The sequence below is a fragment of the Mastomys coucha genome, unplaced genomic scaffold, assembly GCF_008632895.1.
Source record: "Mastomys coucha isolate ucsf_1 unplaced genomic scaffold, UCSF_Mcou_1 pScaffold20, whole genome shotgun sequence".
Classification (NCBI taxonomy): Eukaryota; Metazoa; Chordata; class Mammalia; order Rodentia; family Muridae; genus Mastomys; species Mastomys coucha.
In genome coordinates, this window is record NW_022196903.1 from 51,591,428 (window position 1) to 51,611,491 (window position 20,064).

The 20,064-nt window shown below is 43.1% G+C and overlaps 2 non-coding genes across 2 annotated transcripts; both read right to left on the reverse strand.

Annotated features, from left to right (window-relative positions):
* Positions 1-2,036: 2,036 nt before the first annotated feature.
* Positions 2,037-2,166, reverse strand: LOC116100155. Its single transcript, XR_004122501.1, has one exon. It is a non-coding gene; the product is annotated as a small nucleolar RNA SNORA17 (small nucleolar RNA).
* Positions 2,167-19,933: 17,767 nt separating this feature from the next.
* LOC116100159 lies at positions 19,934-20,064 on the reverse strand. The gene has a single exon (XR_004122505.1). It is a non-coding gene; the product is annotated as a small nucleolar RNA SNORA17 (small nucleolar RNA).

A 20,064-nucleotide genomic window follows, 5' to 3' on the forward strand; every position in this document is an offset into this window, starting at 1 on the left:
AAGTGCAGGCCACGCTGCATATAAACTCCTTTGCCACAACCTGGTGGATAGAAGGACTATGGTTTTTCAAGTAGACAATCTTTTTTTTTTTTTTTTACTTTTTATTGGCTCTTTGTGAATTCATATCGTGTACCTCATTCCTACTCATCTCACCCTGCCCCACATACCCACCCTCCACCCTTGCAACCTTCCCGCAACAGAGGAAAAGAATGTCATTATGGAAGCTGTAGTGTGCTACAGTGTGTCCCACAGCACATCCTTGTAGCCAGGCTTTTTTGCCTGTTTATGTTCATTGGAATGACTCCTTGGTCTGGTATGAGGCCTCTGGCTTCTGCTACTCTATCCACACTGGAACCTCACTAGGACTCCTCTCTGATATCCTGCTGTTGCCCTGTGTCATGGGACTCCTGTAGTTTTAGATCTGTAGGACTGGCCATTTCATGTACTACTCATGTACTCAGTGGAGTAGATGTTGGGGTGGGCCAATTCAAAGTCCTGGGTCTGGGTCTGAGATGTATCTGAGTTGGTGAGCCTGATGTCTCTCCTCTTCTTGAGGCCTCAGGGCTGACTCACCAGTATCTCCCACAACCAGGGCTGTGAGGTGCAGGGCCCTGCTCTCCTGAGTGGCCCAGCAGGTGAGGGGCAGGGAAAGCTCTCTTGCTCTCATGAATGCATCCACATCAGCTCTCCTGCCTGCTGCCAGTGGTGAGGGCAAAAGGTAGGAGAGGAGACCTCTACCCACTACATAGCAGACAAGAGGCAAGGTGGTCTCCTGGTGTTCACATCCTTGGGACTGGCTCACCCACAACCCCAACAGCAGGGTCAGCTCTACTGTACTGCTCAGGTGAGGTACAGAACCTGCTCTCCTGAGTGAGAAGCAGGGATAGTTCTCCTGCTCTGACATCCTCTGGCCAGCTCTGCTTTCCTGCCTTCCTGCCATAGGTGACAAGGAGTAAGTAGGGTGGGGGTATGGGGCGTCTCCTCACCCATGTCACCCCACTCCATACAAGTTTGGGACCAGCTCTCCCACACTCACTCTTGGGGCTGGCTTGCCTGTACCTCAGCCACCAGGGCCAGCTTCTGTGCTGCCTGGCAAGGTGCAGGGCCCACTCTCCCTGAGTGCTGCAAGCTGGCGAGGGGCAGTTGGGGCAGGAAGGTATCTCTTCCTCATCCATGCTACCGCATGGAAGACAAATGGTATGGCCAGCTTTCCCATACTTGTGCCTTCATCACCAGCTCACCTACAACTCCCAAATGTACGAGGTCACTCTCTCAAGTCCCGTAGCTAGGGACAAGGTCTGCTCTCCTCCTTTCAAGTCTCCAAGGCCAGCTCTCCTGCAATACCCAGGTGAGGGGTGAGGCCAGTTTTACACAGCTCTCAGACATGAACATGTCCCTGGGTGACACTTTAGACCAGGGATAGCTGCTTGGACTTTGGTGGTAACGGACCCCTGCTGCTGCAGGGCCGTGGATCCAGACATGGTCCCTGTGATAACACAGGCCAAGAACCCACAATGGTCCTTGGTGGCCTTCCTGGTTGCTCATATCAGGCTGTCCCTCACTACCCTTAAGTCACAGTTCTCTTACTTCATTCTTCCCACACACTTCTGCTTCTCTTTTTCTTGCATTTCTCCACCATTTACTTGGTCCTCTTAGTGGCACCTGAGGTCTCTGAGTGTCTAAGTATGTCTCAGGGGTACTCTCTGGAATGCTATGCCCTCATGCATTATGGTACCAGACAGCAGGCAGGGTCTGCTCCCCTAGGCCTGTGCAGCACTGGACTGGTGGTCATCTTAGGTGAGCTCCCTGTCTGGGGCCCATGATGGTAGTCTAGTACTCATCTCCGGCTTGTTTCTCACTTGGCCCACCCAAGTGGTCCCTTGTGAGAGTTGTCTGTCTTGGGCTCACTCCAACCTGGGTCCTTGGTCCTAGGAGGGGTTCTTCTAGTCTTCAGCTTGTTCCACATCCTGAGAGATAGTGCAGGCCTGCCTGGTTCTGGACTGCTGCTGGTCATCTCAGACCTGCTTCTTTCAAGGTATGTTAGGCTACATCATTCAGATGTTCAAAGATCAGAACACTGTGCATAGACATAGTTTCTCTTCTCTCTGCCACTTACTGGCACCCATGTGACACAGCAGCCACACCTGCAACTCCTCTAGGGGCAATGGACAAGCAACCTTAATGAAGATAAGTAACATGATTAAGCTTCCAACCAAAGCCACGAGGTCATAAGCAGAAGAAATTGAACCCGGCTTTCAGCAGACCTAGCACATGGTCTTCCTTCCCACAACAGCCTTTCTAGGTGGACAATCAGAAAAGTTAAGAAAGGAATTCTAAAGTGAATTTGTTCCAACAGACATGTTTCTGAAGTTAGTATGTAATATACCAATTTTATGTGATTTAAAACAGCTGGATGGCCGGGTGGTGGTGGTGCACGCCTTTAATCCCAGCACTTGGGAGGCAGAGGCAGGAGGATTTCTGAGTTCGAGGCCAGCCTGGTCTGCAGAGTGAGTTCCAGGACAGCCAAGGCTACACAGAGAAACCCTGTCTCGAAAAGACAAAAAACAAACAAACAAACAAACAAACAAACAAACAGCTGGATGGTGCTGGCACATGCCTTTAATCCCAGCCCTCAGAAGGTAGAGGCAGGAAGCTCTATGAGTTGGAAGTTGGTCTGGTCTACAGAGCAAGTTCCAGGACAGCCAAGACTACATAGACAAACCCTGTCTTGAAAAAAAAAAAAATGAAAACAATAACAACAAAAAACTTGTGGTGATTAGAGTTAGAATGGACCACAAATGTTCATATATTTACATGTTCATTTTCTAGTTCATGGGTTTTTTTAGGAAGGATTATAAAGTGTGGCCTTCCTAAAAGAGGTATGTCACTGTGGGGTGGGCTTTGAGGTTTCAAAACCCACTCCCCCCCCGCAACTCCCTGCTTCCTAACCGTGAATCAATTGTAAGCTCTCAGCTACTGCTCCTGTTCCATGCCTGTCTGCCTGCTGCCATGTCCCCCACCATCATAGACTCACTTTCAGAAACAGTAAGCAAGCCTTTTTTCATAAGCTGCATTGGTTGTGGTATCACTTTACAGCACTAGAAAAGTAACTATGACAAAGCCATTCCCTCACTCTCTTTTAGAGATTTTTTTGTAACTGTAATGTGGATACAGGGAAGTAAATCATGTACTCTAGTGCCCCCAAAGTCCAAAAATAAATGGGATAGATAGTGACTCCCCACAGACCATGCCTCGGGTATACAGCACACTTCCTGCTCATCACCAGGCCACAACAGAAAGGGACCAGACAAGCTGATTTGAGGCCAATTGGATGAACATGAATTTGCTGAGCATCAGTTCACCAGCCTATCAGCTGACTTTTTTTTTCTTTTGGCTTGCCAAATTCTTATCGTAGTAACATTCTCTAACATTCACAAAAGTTTGTGTCTCATTGAAACCACCCAATCTATATTCTTAGTGTACTTAAATTGTGTATATATTTTGAGTTTCAAATATTGCATCTATCACAAATACCAGAGGGTTAATTAAAAGAGGTGTTTTCCTGTTTCATTTGTATATACTTACTTGACTTGCACAACCCTTCCCACAACAAACATACAGTCTTATTCTTACACACATGCTTAAAAAGTTTTAGTTAAACTCTAACTTTCTCACATCCATCTCAGTGAAGTTAGTTTAATGAACATTTCACGCTACATGTAACACACTGAGCATCTTGGGCAAACACTTTAAATAGTTAGGGTGGAGAAGGAAGCATTTTCAGAGCACATACTAAGCACAGAGGCCTGCTGAGTGGGTCTCAAAAGCACCTAAATATGTTCAACATTGTTAGTCATCAAAAGGTCTATGAGATTCCATCATGCACCCTTCAGCAAGGCTAAGATCAAAAACTTAAGTGACAGCTCATGCTGTCAAGAATGTGGAGCAAGGGGAACTTTCCTTTATTGATGGTGGGAGTGCAAATTTGTACAACCACTTTGGAAATTAATCTGGCAATTGAGTGAAAATCAATTTTCTCAGAAAATTGGAAATAGTTCTACTCCAAGGCCCAACTTATACTACTCCTGGGCATATACCCAAAAGATGCTTCTAACATACCACAAGAATGTTTACTCAATTGTGTTCACAGCAGTTTTATTTGTAATAGCCAGAAACTGGAAACAACCTAGATGTCCCTTACCAAAGAATTCATAAAGAAAGTGTGGTACATTTACACAATGGAATAATACTCAGCTAAAATGATGACATCACAAAATTTACAGGCAAATGGATGGAACTAGAAAATATCATCCTGAGTGAGGTAAGCCAGACCCAGAAAGTAAACATGGTATGTGCTCACTTATAAGTGGATATTAGCCATAAAGTACAGGATAACCATGCTACAGTCCAAAGACCCAAAGAAGCTAAATAACAAGGAGGGCCCAAACAGGATTATTGAATCTCACTGAGAATGGGGAAATAGAATAGACACAGAGGTGGAGGAAGGGAGGGAACAAACGGTAGAAAAGGGGTAAGGAGAGAAACGGAAGGGGTCAGATGTGTGGAGGATGGAGGGAGAGAGAATTGGGAAAGAGAACTGAAATGGGGGTGGCATTTCTAGGATGAGCTAGAAACCTAGGACAATAGAAACTCCCAGAAATCTATGAGGGTGACCCTAGCTAAGACTCCTAGCAAGAGGCATCATAGAACCTGAAATGGTCACTTTCTGTAACCAGGCAAAGACTTTTTAATGGAAGGATGGAGACACCATAAAACCTTCAACCCACAATTTGTCCTGCCCGGAAGATGTGCAGAGATAAAGATGGAGCAGAAAATGAGGGAATGGCCAGCCAATGACTGGACCAACTTGAGACTCAGGCCATGAGAGAGAGCCTACTCCTGGCAGCATTAAAGAGATGCTACTATGCTTGCAGTCAGAAGCCTAGCATAACTGTCCTCTGAGGGCCTTCACCAAGAAACTAATGGAAACAGATCCACAGACCCACAGCCAAACATTAGGTGGAGCCCCAGGAATGTTGAGGAAGAGGGGGAAGAGGGATTGAAGAAGCTAGAGAGACCAAGACAACCTACAGAATCAAGTAACCTGGGTCCATTGGGGCTCACAGAGACTGAACTATCAACCAGAGAGCTTGCATGGGATGGACCCTGGCTCTCTACGTATATGTAACAGATGTGTGCAGCTTTGTCTTCAGGTGGTACTCCTAACAGCAGGAGCAGGGAATGTCCTCTTACATAACTGGGTTGCCTTGTTTAGCCTCGATAGAAGATATGCCTAGTCCTATGGCAACTTGATATGCCAAGGCTGTTTGATATCCATGGAAATCTCCTCCTACTCTGAGGAGAAAGGGAAAGGAGGTAGGGAAAGGAAGGTGAGGAGGGGCTGGATAGAGGGGAGGGAAAGGAAGTGGTCGTCAGGATGTAAAGTAAATAAATTAAGTAATTAGTGAGGAAAAAAAATTAATACCGATACATTGTTTTAACAAAATCACAAGGCAGAGTCATGCAGGGTTCCCTTTGATTTGCCAAAGGACAAAGTAGGTTCATTCCAAAAGGAAGAATGACTCAGAGAGGGAAAAGAGACCCTGGATGGGATGCGGGCCTGGGGTCTCAATCAGCAAATCCTTGCTGCTGCTGAGATGTCAGGAGGGGGCTGGTTTCTACAAGAAGCCCAGAGCAGATGCAGGAGAGGAGAGCCACAGAGCATTTTTCACTTCTTCCTGCTTTCTCTTCAAGTGCACCTCTCAATAATTAAAATCTATTAAAGTCCTAAAGCAAAACACTTAGTAACACTTCGGCAGGTACTAGGAAAGAGAGAAATGGAATTTTGATAGCACGCCTGTTACTAACTTGAGAGGGAATCAGCTTAATGCTAATTACTTTTAACATTCGGCTTCTATATTTAGCAAATGGTCTAACTTTCAGAGAACAAAGTTCTTTCTATGAATGCTTGCTAAAGTACCCGCCCCAGCTATCCATATCCCACTAACTCTACAAGGCCCATTTAAAATCCCAACAGTTGTTAAAATACCTTTAGTGGAGCCCACAAGGACCGCTCCCCCTCCGCCTCCACCGTTACCGTTGTGTGTATTTTAAATGTACTGTCTATGACATACACCTGACGATATGAAGAAAAGGAAGAGAGAAATATCAGTAATGATGGCCACATTCACTGAATGCTTATTAAAGACGGGAGCTTTTCTGCATACTAACCTACTTAATCCTTACTTTCTATGGTGAACTGTCTTACTATTAGCCCCATTCCTCAGAAGTGGTTCTCAGGTAAACTGAACTGTCTACTGTCTTAGTTTTCTTTCTATTGTTGTGATAAACACCAGAACTAAAGCAACTTGAGGAAAATGTTTATTCCAGCTTACAGCTTGCAGTCACACTCTATCACTGAGGGAAGTCAGGTCAGGAACTGATGCAGAGGCCATGGGGGGGGGGTGATGCCTGCTGCCTAGCCCACGCTCTTACTACTCACAAAGATTGCTCTATGTTTGGAACACTGGTAGGAAAGAAATTCCAAAGTGAATGTTGTCTAACAGAGAGACTTTCAAGCTACCATCCAAACCCCCGCTGACTTCCTAGCTGGTTGGAGGTCTATATCTGCCCTGACTTTGTGGGAGCCTTTATGTCAGTTTTCCCTTGCAGCCCACCCAAATCCTTTTCCCAGTACAACATCCCGAAGCACCCATAGTGATCTCTGGCAGGACACTCTGCAGCTATGCAGGCTCCTTTCCCCAGGCAGGCTGCGAACTCCACTGGGAACTGAGGATAGGTAGGAATTAGCAAACATCATCAGCCGGTGAACCAATCTGCCCTACCTACGGCTTGTATACAGTGGGAACGCTAAAAAAAAAAAAAAAAAAAAAAAAAAAAAAAAAAAAAAAAAAGAGCTTTTTCTAAATGGCCAAGAAATGAATTTAAAAAGAGAGTAATATTTTGTGAAGTACATGAAATTCAAATTTCAGAGTCCACAACACTGTGTTGAAGCACAGCTTTGCCTACTCATTAGCCTGGAACACAGGCTACTTTCACTAGATCCTAAGGCTTGCAAAGCAGACATTGCTCACTATCTGCTCCCTCACAGAAAAAGCTTGCCACATGATCTGACACACATGGGGAACACAGAATCAATGTCTTATTAACAGTTACTTGACCCTAGATTCAGCCCCATTTCCCTCTAACAGTATCTAACAGTCCAGAATCCGGACTCTCCATCCCCTACCAATAAGGTTTCCAGTTCCGCAAAGCACTTTGTTCCCAGGGAGAACCCAGTTCATTCTTCCCAAATCGACTGGTTCCAGTCTGTCTGCATAAGCACTTCTAAGTCTGTGGCTTTTTGTAAATTGACTGGACATTCTACCAAAAACAATCAGCAGAGAAGGATTCCACAACTTAGCTTAATAAATGCTGACCCACTTCACACAGTCCTCACCACGGAACTCTGCAGAGTGTTGAGACACAGGAGTTCTCTGAGAAGCTCTAAGGCACTCCCTAAACTCGAGCAACCCCTGAACCTTCTCGTCAAGCATGGCACAGCACAGGTCTGCGTGACTACCCTGAGAGTAGGTTGCTTTCATCTTTCTTTTGCTTTACTGTTGTCACGCCACCAGCACTGACTCTGGTGGTACCATCGATTCATAAGCTTCAGCCTGTGTCACCTGCACTGCACTGCCATTGCTCAACTCCCAGCATGGCCCATGCCTGCAAAGCCCATGTCTGTCACTTCCTGCAGTGCTGACCTTCATGACTTCACTCAAGTGTCACCTCCTAAACAAGGTTGACCTATTAAAAACCGCAAACCCCACCCCACCCCAGCACCCTCCACACTTATTTCATTCTAACAAACCATATAATTTGCTTTTTGAAAAATGTCAGACAGACACTTTTGGTCTAAATTATCACATTAATATGCTCCAAACACATAGAAAACCACATATCATAGGCCTTAGTAAATATCTGTAGAGGTAGCCACTTATACACCTCTTACTGGTTTTAACTCAAGGTCTAAGAGATTATATTAGAGTTTTTCAGGCAAACACAACCAACACAATATACCTATATGCACATATATAAATCTGTAAGAGGAAATCAGATTACATTGGCTTGCACTATTAGAGGCTGAGAGTCCACAATGGAACTGAAAAAAAATCAAGGAAATGAGTGACTGTTTAGTACATGAAGCTGGAAGCTTCAGAAGAAAAAGAGCAAGTGATCCATCTCCAGTCTAAGGCTGGTCACCTAGAATTGCCCTGGAGAGGTGGTTCTGCAAGTCCACATTCAAAACCTGAAGAATTTGGAAACTGATCTCCACTGGAAATGATGATAATATAAAGGAAAAAAATAAAATCACAGTTGTCCAAAAGGAATCAAGCAAATTCTCTCTCTGCTTTCTGTGGTATTTCTATCCAACCCACATTCAAGGCAGGTCTTCCCTGTTTCCCATCATGCCAGTTATCTCTAGAAACACCCAATAGTATGATTACCCATGTCCAGGGCGCACTCAATCCAAGTCGATATCTCAGATCCACTAGCATGGAGGTAACCCAGGAGGAGACAGAATACAACCATGCAAATCTTGCCTTCACTCTGGACAAAATGGGGAAACCCAGAAGGGTTTAGAGCCCTAAGGGAAGAAAATATGACTTAGCAGACTGCTTGGCTAAGAATTGGTCATTTGGAAAGTGACTACTATAACTCAGAGAAGATCAGAAAGGAAGAGCCAAGATGGAGGGAGGTAGTTAGACTGTCATTGTAACTGATGATATCAGGCACATTCGAATGGTATGGCCATAGCCTACAATTGTAACTGGAAGGAAGAAGTTACTGGATATGCTAATAGGTAAGATATGGCTAGGAGAGAAAAAAGAGAAATCAAGGATGACTTCAAAAATCTTGGCCTGAGAAAGAAGGATGAAATTACCAAAAGTGAATTGGAGAAAACTATAGAATAACCAAGTTCTGGGAACAAGAAACAAAAGTTCTGCTTATTAAGGTCAAGGAAAACTGTCATTTAGACATCCATACATCAGACATTGTTGAGGTTTGGTCTTTTGCTATGTGTTGTAAATACTGGCCTCCAAGGGACAAGAGAATCTACACATAGACCCAAGTAACACTATGTAATCTTAACCCCAAGTTATCCCTGATTGGTGAATAAAGATGCCTACAGCCTATACTAGGCAGAAGAGAGATAGGTAGAGTTTTTGGTTCCTGAGCTTGGAGTCTGGAGAGAACCATAAGGAGGAAAGAAGATGGAGAGAGGCAAGGTGACATGGAGTAAGAATCATGAAAATATGGCCATGAGGGCTGTCTAATTGGAGTTAAGAGCTGCCCAGTTAGAACATGACAAGTTATAACTCAGGGGTTACTGATGGGTAAATTAATTCTAGTACCTTAGAAGGTAGATATCTGCTCAGTTCTAGTGCTAATAAAGGCTTACTATAAATATAAAGTTGTGTGCCTCTTATCTGGAAGCTGAGTAACCAAAGGCAGGGTAGAAACCCCCAACTGAGATTAAATGTTTACTACATCAGACATCATCCAGTGCTTAACAGGGAGCTGCATGCAGAAGTCTTGGTGTGGGAAAAAGTTCTAGGCTCGAGATACAAATAGTCACTGGCACCTGGTTTTATATGTTTCTTAAAGTCATGACACTAAGTGAAATGACCAATGGAAGTTTGTAGAAATTAAAAAAAAGAACAAAAGTCTCGGGACTGGGGTTGTGGCTCCACTGGCAAAGTGCCTGCTGAACAAGCATTAGGACCTGAATTCAGACCCCAGCACCCACGTAAAAAGCTGAGTATGATGGCAAACAGCTATAAGTCTATAGCTGAGCAGAGGCAAGTGGTTGGCTTGCTGGCCAACCAATCAATCATGGGGATATGAGTTCAATGAGAGACTCTGTCAAAAAAGGAAAAAAAGTGAAGAGTAACAGAGGAAGACTCCCAATATCAACCTCTGGCCTCCACATATATATGTGCACAAAGATGCTTGTACACTCACACCCATATATGAACACAGTCACGCACACACATATCCCCAAACAAGCAAAGACCAAAGACTAAACTCTAGAGCAGTAGTTCTCAACCTTCCTAGTACTATAACCCCTTGATCCAGTTCTTCACATTGTGCTGACCCACAATCAGCAATTATTTTGTTGCTACTTCATAACTGTAATTTTGCTACTGTTTTGAATAACAATGTAAATATCTAACATGCAAGATATCTGATATCTGCATGTGTGACCCCACATATGATATATGAGCCCAAATGGGGTCATGAACCACAGGTTGAGAACCACTTTAGGACATGACCATGACTACCAAATCTGGAGAAGAGAAATGATGTGATAAGGAGACGGTAGGCAGTCAGTGAGGAACCAAGAGACCAACTAAAGAAGGGAAGTGGTCCAACTCCACCAAATACTCATCTTGCAGATCTAACAACAAGAGAACTAATAATCACCTACTGGATCTAGCAGCGACTAAATCATCTGGTACTATAACAAGTACAGTTTCTGCAGAAAACAAAATGTGGAGCAGAGTGAGTTTAAGAGGAAATGGAAAAGAGGAGAGTCACTGAAGGAACACAGATAATCATTGGGTGAATGTTGATGTACACTGGCACAGAATCATGAGATGGGCTGCTGTAGGTAAAAGGCACTTAAGAGGACACCTAAGTCAGATGCATTAGCATCCTGTGTCCTGCTGATGTGAAGTGAAGGATACAGAGAAAAGAAAGGGACAGTTGCCCAAAGGATTGTCTCAATTGGGTAACAGATTTAGTGCAAACATAGATGAGGTCCCATGCACTAATGAGATCTATTAGAACCTTAGCTATCTCTATACCCCAATGTTATCGTAAGAAGAGCCGTGTTCATTCCCACTTACCTAACCTCACCTACTCATGAGACACACATGCACATACATGACACATCAATCAACCTTCCCTCTGCAAGAAGAACAACACCAGGAAAAGAAAATCTATAGACATTCAAGTCCCTTGAATAAAATGTCATACAGGAGTTTACATATAATCTACATATGTCCATCCTCTCTGTGCTATAAAACAGCTAGACTACTTATAATGCCTGATAATATCAGCCTGCTATCTCAGATCCTAGGGAGACAAAGACAAGACGATCATAAGATTAAGATAGGCCTGGGTTACAGAGTGGGTGAAAATGAGGCTGTGATGTACCTCAGTGAAAGAGCACTTTCTTAGGGTGCATGAAGCTCTGAGTTAAATCCCAGGTGCTGGATAATGTAAATATCATGCAAATAACATCATATTATTTAGAGAATAATGATTAGGAAAAGGTCTGCACACATCCAATAATAAGTAATGAGATTTTTTAAAGAGGTACTTTCCATGCATGGTTGACTCAGTCTTCACACACAGAACCCATAGATTTGGCTGGCTGGCAGGTTCTGGCTGCTCCCACTGCTATTGGCTTTGCCCAAGACAAATTTCTTTCTCTATGAACTACTGCCAGTCTCTTACTCGTTGTTTGCTTTGTCTCTTTCAAAGAAACTGCTTGTTGAAGCATAACAAATATATGTAAAAGTCTTTGAATCCTAAGTATACAGCTTGATTACCAGAATCCAAACCATACTCAGCTCTAGTCTAACCACCACCTATATCAGGATGCCCACATAATCCCTGCCTTAGGCCTTCATAACCACCCCAAGGTTAGGTGCCAGGTTTCTACCACCATTTCCTCTGCTTTGAAATGATATACATGGAGTTATGAAATGTTTCTTCTTTATCCTATCTCTGTCACTCAGATTCCTGTCTATGAGACACATTCATGTTTAGAAAGTTCATTCCTTCCCAGGATTGCCCTTCTATGGGTGACAATACCATCTTTGATTTCATCTCCCAACTGTTAATATCGGTTGTTTCAAGTTTGAGCTTGTGTTGGCTAGTTTTGTGTCAACTTGACACAAACTAGATGGCAAAAAGTTTAGGAAGAGGGAACTCTCAATTGAGAAAATACCTCCATAAGATCAGGCTGTATAAAAAAAAAGAAAAACAAAACAACAACAACAACAGAACAAGAAAAAGAAATAAGCATTATGTGCCCCCCCCAAAAAAAATCAGGATGTAAGCATTTTTCTAATTAGTGATTAATATATGAGGCTCCAGGTCATCGTGGGTAGGTGAAGGATCCTAGGTCCTCTTAGAAACCAGACTGAGTAAGCTATGAGGAGCAAACCAGTATGTAGTATTTCTCCATGACCCTGCAGGTTTCTATCCTGTTTGAGTTCCTGTCCTGACTTCCTTCAGTGATGGAATATTTGTAAGCTGAAATAAGCACAAGCTGCTTTCTTCCACAAGTTGCTTTTGGTCATGGTATTTATCACAGCAATGGCAACCCTAAGTAAGGCAGAGTTACTATTGAATAGACTGCTATAAACAGTCCCTGGCCTATCTATTGGTGCACATATGCAGGTGTGTGCCTTGGATATGTTTTCAAGAGTCTAACTGTTTCATTGCTGTACACATCATCTTCAGCAGACACTGTAGCACTTTCTACTGTCTCCATAGCTATAGAAACTGCATTGCCCACTTGGTGTTGTGTTTTAAGGTTCTTCCTATGCCCTGTAGCCACTCTGGTGGCAAGCCTTGCTGTCTTAGGAAGGTTCTAGTTCAATACCATTTCATCTCTTGCTTCCACTTATGTCTCCTTCTAATCTACTCTCTTAATAAAGCCAGAAAAGTCTCGGAACACAAGTCTGAATATACTGTTCCTTCTTAAAACATTCCAATGTTTCCCAACAGTTCTCAGAATTAATCTAAACTAATATTCACGGCCTCCGGGTCTCCACAGGTCCTGCCCTCTACCTCTTGTGTGATGTCTACCTAGTAGTAGTTTGATCCTGCTGCCCACACTCCTTCACTATATTATGGCCAGACCAGCTTCCTCCCTCTCCCCTAACAAGCCAAACTCTCTGCCTCTTTGGGGTCTTTATGTGTATTGTTCTTTATAAGGAAACATACTCATCCTTTATCTCCCATCTCCATCTCTACTGCCACCTGCATAATTACTATTAATTCTCCACCTCAAATCACATGTGAAGACTTTCTTTCCTTTGCACATACCACACAAAATATGCTCTTTTCTTTGTCCATTTCTTCAATCCCTTGGTTTTTCACCTTATGGTTTGTGAGATCCATAAAGGCAAGGCCATGACTGTCTTGGTTACTATTGCATACTCAGTACTCAGCACATAATAAGATCACAATGAATTTGGGAGAGCTAACAGACTGAAAAATAGTGTCATAGTCTGGAAGAATCTAAGCTAAGGAAAGAGTTAAGCCATTTCATACTGAGAAAAATTAATGAAGCAAAATATTCTGAGATCCTCTGGGGCAATAGATCCTATGATCATTAGCCATTTTCCACAAAGCACCTGCTATCAGAGGTATACCTCGGACTCTACAACAAAAACACCTCAGTGTTTGCTTTCAATTGTGCATGGGCTTGCTATTAAATATATTCAACCTTGGAAGGACCCTGAGAACCCCACTTTCTGCTTTGATGTCTTTGTATCAATGTACTTGTAATCTTTGGAGATATTGCAACATTTAACTTAATTTTCTGGTTTATTACTTCAGAAAGTTTGTGAGACCTTGTATCTACTGATAAATGATATTATGGTGCCATGCCAATACTGGGAGGAAGAGCCACCAGTCTTACCAGATGCAAGTCACAGTGAAGACTGGATAGCAAAATATGCTCACTAGGGTAATTGAGTCATGAATGTTATGGGATTAACCAATCACTTTCTGATTATGTTTAAAGTCAGTCCTGTGAGATGGAACCTTGGCCTGGTACCATTAACTGAGCCAAAACCTTGTGACTGGGTATGCCATAGGCCCCTAGGAAGAAACTAGTAGTATTATTCTGCAAAATGGACATAGTAATAAACTGGCCCCTAAGTTCTTATATTCTGTGAGACAGGGCTCACTGTGTAGCTCTGGCCTGGAACTCACTATAAACCATTCTGGCCTTGGATCACAGAGATCTTCCTGGTTCTGTTTCCCACATGCTGGGATTAAAGGTGTGTGCTACCACACCTGACCAATTCTTATCATTATACACATAGACCAGTACATTTCTCAGCTTCATCGTAGAAGCTTCTTTTTGTTGTAAAGGGCAATTAACACAGAGATGTATGGACAACATTCAAGAATAAGAGACTGTAGAATGCTCAACAATAAATGGGACAGCTATGTCACACACACACACACAGGAGACTCAGACATAATCATGGAAGAAGAGTCAGAAAGATTATAAGCACATAAGAATTCACAAAGATGGGACTGCATTCATGAGACCAACACAAGATCAATCCAGCCAAGATTCCAACAAGTATGTGGGGAGAAGTTTATGAAGTCACATCCCTATCTGAGAAACTATTGGAAACTTGTGGCTTCTGGGAGAGCCATTACTCTTAAGGATACAGGCCCTGAGAGGCTACCCATAGGCTTCTATATCTATGCACAAAGAGGCAGTACTAAATCAACTCAGTGGAGAGAGAGGATGTACATATGAGTAAGGAAAACACACATGAAGTTGGGAGGGGTAGGTTAGGAATTGCATGGAGTCAAGGTGGATTTGATACCAACACAGCATATACATGTATGAATATTAAGGAACTTTTAAATGCAAAATTAATAAGAGGAAGAAAGTAATTCTTCATGTTTCTTCAACTCAGGGAAAATAGGGTATGTCCTTCCAGGTTTTTTTTCTTTTCTCCTTTGTCATTGAAAGGATTATGAGAAGACTTGACTAAAACTTCCAGAGAAAGTAGAATGTTCTGGAGAGTCTTATTACTCAAACCCATCTCATTTGTCAAAAACTGGTAAAGATGTACTGGGAATACATTAGAAAAAGCTTCAGTTTAGAGACTTGCTCCAGCTCATTAGCTCAAATCATCTTCCATAACTGGCCTTTCTCATCCCATCAGGGACATGGAAGAGCCTGACAGTATTAGAACTTGACAAAATTGCCTCTAAATCAAGAGGGTAATAAGTCACCAGGAACAACCATAGAGTTTCAAAAGCCAGACTTGGCCTCCTTTCACTGAAAAGAAATTACATGGGCATTCTTTCCTGCTAGGACCTGCCAAATACCTTTCATGACTTACTGACTCTTCTACTGACTCTTCATAAAAATTCTCTCTCTCTCTCTCTCTCTCTCTCTCTCTCTCTCTCTCTCTCTCTCTCTCTCTCTCTCTCTCCCTCCCTCTCTCTCTCCCTCCCTCCCTCTCTCTCTCTCTCTCTCCCTCCCTCTCTCTCTCTTCCTCTCTCTTTCTCTTTCCCTCTCTCCCCCACTTCCTCTAATCTCCCTTTCCATCTCCTCTTCCTCTCCCTATTTTTCTCTCTCTCCCTCTCATACCCAGAGGTCCTAATAAGTTCTTGATGACGTGTGAACTATCCAAGATTCCACCTAATGAGTGGTTGATATTCAAGTTTGTCCCCGGATCACTCAGGCTCTAAGGCCTTGCCCCACTATAAGGATAGATTTCTGCCTTGACTGAACTAAAAGACTCAAAGGAGGAAGAACAGAGCCCTTTCCTGTGCTACTTTTAAAATTGCTCATGGGCTCATGGTGCTTAGCTCAGATTAAAGGGAACTGGGGAAAACATCCAATTAATTGAGATCATCACAGGGTTAGATTACTACTTAATAGATGAGCAAAGCCCTGGAGACATGGCCTCAATACAATTGTCTGGTCCCTTTCTCAGATACATTTACATATCTAACTCCCTGACAGTACCTTTGATAAACTGAGTTAAATATTCTACACTTAGGTGAGAAGCTGTGCCAGGTCATGAGTCACACCCTACTCCGAACTTCAGATATAGAAGCCTGGGCTGAAAAGGAGCACAGGGACAGGATTGATCTCCAGGCTTGGTTTGTCTCCACAATGGACATAGGTATTCTATTGTGCATGGGGTTCCCTAGAAATAATACGGATGAGAGGGAAACTGAAGCCAGAGAACCAGAACTGCCATTTGCTAGTGAGCCAGACATCTTAGCCTAACTGGTGAGTTCCAGACTAGTGTGACACCAAGCCAAAAAAAATGTAATAGAAATAAGTACCCAAGGTGTCCTCCAGTGTCCACATGCATGCATATACATAGCACATGCACAAACACATATGAGCATACACACACACACACACACACACACACACACACACACACACATACACACACTTGAATTGGAGTCAAGCATCAATTTAAAGCAATAAGGATGAAAAATAATAACAAAATCATTATTTCAATTATTAGTTTTTGGGCATTTTCACATTTGGCCTCAATAGGTTATTATCATAGTTCCAGCTCCAAAGTTTATTTTTGTCTGTAGAGCATGGCCATACCTCAAGATGAATATAGGCCATGCTCTGGCACTTTCTTGGAGTCTTTTGTACATGTGCACGTTCTGTGTGCCCTGGAGAACTGTGCTATCCATAATGTAAGTATACAACCAAAAAACAGTGAACATAGCCCACAGCCACCACAGAATGAGGCTGGGTATTCAATCATCACACCAACTCTATGTGTACATGTTCTTTGCCACTGAATGCCCATTTAAAAAGTCCCAAAACTATTTGAGTAGCAGTCTTGGTTATCAGAAAACAGTGTTGTAAAATGAAAAATCCACACACTCTGCAGCTCCTTGTGCCCTGGAGAGTTGATTCAGCCCCTTCTACTGGTACGGAAGAAATTATGTCTAAATTGTGGGACTAGAGTGAGAATTAAAACAACTTTATAAAAAAAAAAAAAAGAGCCTGGTTTGTAGGAGGACCTTAACAAGTACCAGAGAGCTGTGGCAGTGTGAGAACCTCTGGCCCTGTGGTTTTAGCCACTATGAACGTGTTAATATTTCTGTTGGCTCCACAGCTTAATCAGGAGAAAAGGCTGGTTCTTTAAAGTTTGTTTCATAGACTGGAATCTTTAAAAAATACCAGGGTGGAGGGATTCTCAGATCCTGTCATTTCAGAAAGAGAAGTAGGGTGTGGGAATCATATTTCAAATCATAGAAAACCAGTGTTTCCACACACACACACACACACTACATGTAAAAGTACAAATAACCTTTAGTTAATGCTTGTATAAAAAGAAAGTTCCCAACAAGGACCAACAAGAGTACATTTTATTTAATTTCATTCTTTAATCAAATCTCTTTCAGGAGGGCTAACCCACTTTCAGTAGCAACCCACAATTACTAAGAAAGAATAAATTCTATTGTAATCAACTAAAATAAAGATCAGCAAATTTTTGATAACTGAATATGTCATATTTACCTTAAAAATATTTCAACATTATCTTACTAATAGTTTATAGATGGTTGAAAAATATGAAATTATTTTTACCTGAATGTTAGAACTATTTATTAAATAAAGTATGCCACGGTAATATAAAGGGCATTAAAATGTAACCATAAAACTTGTGTTAGTATTTAAATATGTGAGTCTATGGGGGCCATTCTCATTCAAACCACCACAAAACCTCATGAATGCCATGCTGGCATCAAATTCATTATGTTAGTCAAATTGGCCCCATTATGTTAGTCAAAGCCAGCCTTAAACTCTTGATCCTCCCACTGAAATCCTGAGTACTGGGATTACAAATGTGAGCAACCACGCCTGACTGAATAGGTAAATGATTGATGATAGATAGATAGATAGATAGATAGATAGATAGATAGATAGATAGATAGATAGATAGGTAGATACATACATACATACATACATACATACATACATATATACATACATATATACATATAGAGAGATAGTGGGAAGATAAAGATATTAAATCTAAATTCTACATATGAGAAAAACACTGGATATTTGACTTCATTGCAGTTCTCTTGTTCTCTCCTTACTTTAGTTCTCTCTCTTTTTTTAAAAGATTTATTGTTTTTTATGTATGTGAGTACACTGTAGCTGTACAGATGGTTGTGAGCCTTCATGTGGTTGTTGGGAATTGAATTTTAGGACCTCTGCTCACTCCAATCAATCCTGCTCACTCAGGTCGGCCCCACTCACTCTGGTCAACTCCACTCACTCAGCCCCTGCTCGTTCTGGCCCAAAGATTTATTTATTATTATAAATAAGTACACTGTAGCTATCTTCTGACACACCAGAAGAGGGCATCAGATATCACTACGAGTGGTTGTGAGCTACCATGTGGTTGCTGGGATTTGAACTCAGGACCTTTGGAAGAACAGTCAATGCTCTTATCCGCTGAGCCATCTTGCCAGCCCTACTTTAGTTCTCTTACTTCTCCTAAATAATCGTACACACACACACACTCACACACACACACACATAACATAAACATTTTTTAAAACTTTTTATTGGTTGTTGTGAACTTCACATCATGCACCCCAATCCTGTTTATCTCCCACTCCCCTCATACCTACCCTTCCCCCTTGCAGCCTCGCCCTCAAACAGAGAAAAGAATCATTAAGGAAGTTGTAATGAGTTACAGTGTGTCCCACAGTATACTCTTTTGTCTACTCTTCTTTGCTTGCAAATATTCATTGCAATGACTCCTTGGTCTGGTATGAAGCCTCTAGATTCCACTGCTCTATCAATATTGGAACTTCACTGGGATGCGAATATCCTGTTATCACCCTGTGTCATAAAGATCCTGCAGTTTTGGATATGTATGACCAGCTGCTTCATGTACTATAGCAGTTCATTGATGGGATAGATGTTGGACCAATTCAAAGCCCTGGTTCTAGGCATAAGAGGTATCAGAGCTGGTCAGCACCAAACTCTTCCACTCCTGTGCCGTCAGAGGTGGCTCACTAGCAACCCCTGAAATCAGGGGCAGATCTACCCTGCTGCTCAAGTAAGGTGCAGGGCCCATTTTCATAAGTGCTGTAGCAGGTGAGGGCTAGGGACATCTCTTCTGGTCTGATGATCTTGGGACCAGCTTTTCTGCCTGCCATAGGTGGTGAGGGATGAGGGCGTTCATCTCTCCCTAACCCATGTCACAAAATGACAGGCAAGTAGCAGGGCCAGCTTTCCCACGCTCATACCCTCTAGGTTAGCACACACCCACCACCACCATCCACACCCACACCCACACTCACACCTGGCACCAGGGTCAGCTCTACTGTGCTGTCCAAATTAGTACAGAGCCCAGTCTCCCAAGTACTGCAGTTGACTAGGGGCAGAGGCAACTCTGCTGCTCTCACAACCCCAGGGCTAGCTATCCCATGATGACCAGGTGAGGGGTGGGGCCAGTTCTGCACAGCCCTCAGAAATCAACATGTCCCAAGTGGCAGCTTAAACCAAGGATATTCAGCTGGCCTTTGGTGGTAACAGACCCCTGCTGCTGCAGAGCCATGGACCCAAACATGGCCCCCAGTGGCTGCACAGGCCAGAACTCCACCAAGATCCCAGTTGAGATCACCAGCTGCTCACATCAGGCTGTTTCTTACTACCCTTGAGTCTCCAGTTCTGCCCCCCTTCATATTGCCCACATTCTCTTCCTCTTCCATTTCTCCACTTACTTGTTTCTTTCAGTGATGCCCATGGTCTCTGACTGTATGCCCCACTTGTGCATTACTGGGCAGGGGTCATCTAAGACATGGTTTGTTGTTCCCCTCCCCAGGCCTGCATGGTGCTGGACCGGTAGTCATCTCAAGCTAGCTTTCTGTCCATGACCGCATGGTGCCAGGCTAGAGGTGGTACTCTCAGGCTTAGTCCTCACCCAGGTCTACCCAAGTGGCCCCATGCAAGGGTCTTCTGTATCAGACTCACTTCCTCATGGGGCTGGAGTTCTAGTCTCCAGCTCAATCCCCACCCTGGAAGCCTGGCTTGGCCTGTATAGCACTGAATTGGTGGTGATCTTAGGCTCAATTTTTTTCAGGGAATCTTAGGCTACTAATCAATCAGATGTTCACAGGTCAGAACACTGGCATAAACGTATCCTTTCTCCTCTCTGCCATCTACTAATACACACGTGACAGAGTGGCCACACCTGCAACACTTCTAGGAGCATA